The following is a 3353-nucleotide window of genomic DNA, read 5'->3' as shown; positions in this document are numbered from 1 at the left end:
TCCATATCCAATATCATCATCAACAAAAGAACCATTAAAAAATTTGAGGGGCTGGGGGATTTATCTCAGTGGTTCGGCTGCCTGCCTCGAAAATACAAGGTCCTGAGTTAGATCCCTGGTACCAAAAAAAAAAAAAATGTTTTTTTTGTAAAGGAGGCTGCTGAGATGAGGGAGAGTTCCTTCAAGCATGCCCGAGTCTTGCATAAGTCAAAAGCGTGAGCATGAGTATGGCATCAACATTGAATCTCCCTGTAGAAATTTGAGACCAGCAAGCTTTATATGACTACATCCGATGCCCCAGAACACAGATTTTATCAAAATCATGACTATAGGTACACCTCAGGCTGACTGTGCCATCCCACTTGCGTTGCTGGTGTTGGGGAATTCGAAGCTGGTATCTCCAAGAATGGGCTGACCATGAGCATGCTGTCTGGTTTACACGCTGGGTATGAAACAACTAAGTGTTGGTGTCAATAAAGTAGATTCCACTGAACCACCCTACAGCCAGAAGAGATTTGGGGAAATCGTTAAGGAAGTCAGCACCTACATTAAGGGAATTGGCTACAGTGCTGACACAATACTTTCATGCCAATTTCTGGATGGAATGGTGATGACATGCTGCAGCCAAGTGCTTACATGCCTTGGTTCAAGGGATGGAAGGTCACTCATAAAGATGGCAACGCCAGAGGAACCGCACTGCTTGAAGCTTTGGATTGCATCCTGCCACCCACTTGCCCAACCAGCAAGCCTTTGCAGCTGCCCCTCCAGGATGTCCACAAAATTGGTGGTATTGGTACCGTTGCTGTGGGAGACGTGTCCTCAAACCTGGCATGGTGGTCACCTTCGCACCAGTCAATGTCACAACTGAAGTAAAGTCTATTAAAATGCACCATGATCTTTGAGTGACGCTCTTCCTGGAGACAATGTGGGCTTCAACATCAAGAACATGTCTGTCAAAGATGTTTGTCTTGGCGACGTTGCTGGTGACAGCAAAAATGACCCAGCAATGGGAGCAGCTGGTTTCACTGCTCAGGGGATTATAGTGAGCCATCCAGGCCAGGTCGTTGCTGGCCACACCTCTGTACTGGATTACCACACAGCTCACACTGCTTGCAAGGTTGTTGAGTTGAAAGTAAAGATTGATAGCTGGTCTGGTAAGAAGCGAGAAGATGTTCCAAATTCTTGAAATCTGATGATGCTGCCATTATGGACGTGGTTTCAGGTAAGCACATATGTGAGAGCTTCTGTGACTCTCCCTCCCTGGGTCATTTCACTGTTCGAAATATGAGACAGGCCATTGTTGTGCATGTCATCAAAACAGTGGACAAGAAGACTGCTAGAGCTGCCAAGGTCACCAAGCCTGCCCAGAAACTCAGAAGGTTGAATGAAACTTGTCCCCAACACCTGTCACCTCAGTCTTAACCAGTGGCAGAAGACCAGTTTCAGAACTGTTTCTCCATTTGAGTTTAATAGTGAAATATTGGTTAGTGAATAAGAACACATCATAAAACCTTCAGAAGGAAAGGCGAATGTTATGTTTTGTGTACTACACTTTTTAATGGAAATAACTTGAAAAATATGCTATATTTTCCAGTGTTATATATAACTCAGGGATCCTTGATTGTGAAGCCAGCTGAAAACTCATCTGTAGGGCCATGGGGTGAAGAGAAGAAACTAAGCCAGGGTGGGACTGGAGAAACCAGCCAACCTCCAGGATTTTCAACCCAGGAGCGAGCATTCTATTCGTGTTATATCCAGCATGATTTGCAAAAGATTACTGAATAGCAGAGAGAAGTGTACAATGACTACAGAAATGAGTATTGCCTCCTATAATCATGCAGAGCACAACAGGCTCATTTCTGCACAGTAGCCCTGCACCTCCTTTAGCTGGGTTAAACAGCAAAGGACATCCAATACCATGTTTGAGTATAATTGCAAAGGAGTACATGCTTGGAAATGTCAAGCATCAAGGTGGACAACAATGGCTTCGCTCTAGCTGATAAATGTGCTGAAGAGTAGGGTCAACACTGATGGCTGTTGTGGGAAAGGTGATATATAACTTCCAGGGGATTGAAACAGAAAGATCAGGGTTCTAACAAAATTGAATGAAATTCATTATAAAAATTCATGTCTCTGAGGAATGAGTAAGAACCAGGGAAATTTTTCTCTCTCGGTCCTTTAGATTGGGTAGAGGTTACTGTACATACACCAGATATTCATGGGAATTATAGCATAGGTTATATTCAAAATATGCTTAACAAACAACATGACATTGTTATGAGCCAATTGGAATAAATACTGACTCTAGGTAGGCAAACAGTTCTGTGAGGAATTTGCTGAACCAACTGTTAAGGCTCCACTTGCTGGGTCATGGCGGAACACCTGTGCTTTGGTCCACACACTGGGCTTCATACTGTAGTTTTGGGCTTGTTTGTTGATTTGCTGGCTTGCTTGTTTGTTTCTTAATGCTGACACTGGGTCCCAATCTAGAGATTCTAATTGGTGCCCCAGGCACGAGAGTTTTTAAATATTCCCAGATGATTCTAATATCCAGCTATGTTTGAAAATCATTGTCATAACATTCAGAAGACCAAGAATCAAAGAGCCCTCTCTCCTTGCACATACATTCATTTGTGTATGAAACCTTGGTTTAGTCACTAGCTTGAAAATAGAATATTTGAGTTTCACCCATTTGGAAACGTCCAGGAAAATGGATTATTACTGTGATTTCATTTTCTCTCATTATGAGAACTTTCTCATCATTCTCCATGTTCCAAGTTTTATTCATGTCAGATTTTTGTTAACTGCTTTTGTTTTGTACTAAAGTAATATACATTGCTTTATGGTTAGTTAGTTATTTCCCAAAATTATGCAAAGATGTTTCATTGTGGTAAAATATTGCTAGTATTTATAAATATTTTTCTTTCTTAAAGAGGTTCATCAATGGGAAAGCTTTCAATCCAGTTCTCCTCTCTAGAAAGAAATTATGTATGCAAATTTCATTTTTACACGACTTTTTTGCAATAGAAAATCAGTATTAAAATGTGATTTATACTAGAGCATTTGTGCTTCAAATTTTGTCTTAGCTGCATACTGAAATCAAAGGTATAGGCTGATTTTTTGACTTAACATGAAAATTCTTTTATATGGGCATATAAATCCATGCTTTGGAAACATCTTGCCAAAGGCTTTTTTGTCTTCTAGTTGTTATATAAAAACGTGGTCATCCCAAAGGGGTGGAAAAAAATCCACCTTAATCAGATTCACAATCATGTCCTAATGTAATTCATCCTAATCCATTTCAGAGGAAGACAACCGTTTATGATTCTCTGAGATGTGTGGGAATAAATGTA

At 40.8% G+C, this 3353-nt stretch overlaps 1 pseudogene; it reads left to right on the top strand.

Annotated features, from left to right (window-relative positions):
- The first annotated feature begins 307 nt into the window (after window positions 1-307).
- Window positions 308-1422, top strand: LOC104861587 (annotated as a pseudogene).
- The last annotated feature ends 1931 nt before the right edge of the window (window positions 1423-3353 follow it).

Source organism: Fukomys damarensis, unplaced genomic scaffold (assembly GCF_012274545.1).
Source record: "Fukomys damarensis isolate Sample0158 unplaced genomic scaffold, DMR_v1.0_HiC HiC_scaffold_10, whole genome shotgun sequence".
Taxonomy (NCBI): domain Eukaryota; kingdom Metazoa; phylum Chordata; class Mammalia; order Rodentia; family Bathyergidae; genus Fukomys; species Fukomys damarensis.
Note: the sequence above shows the minus strand (reverse complement) of the source record. Positions and strands in the feature narration are given on the sequence as shown.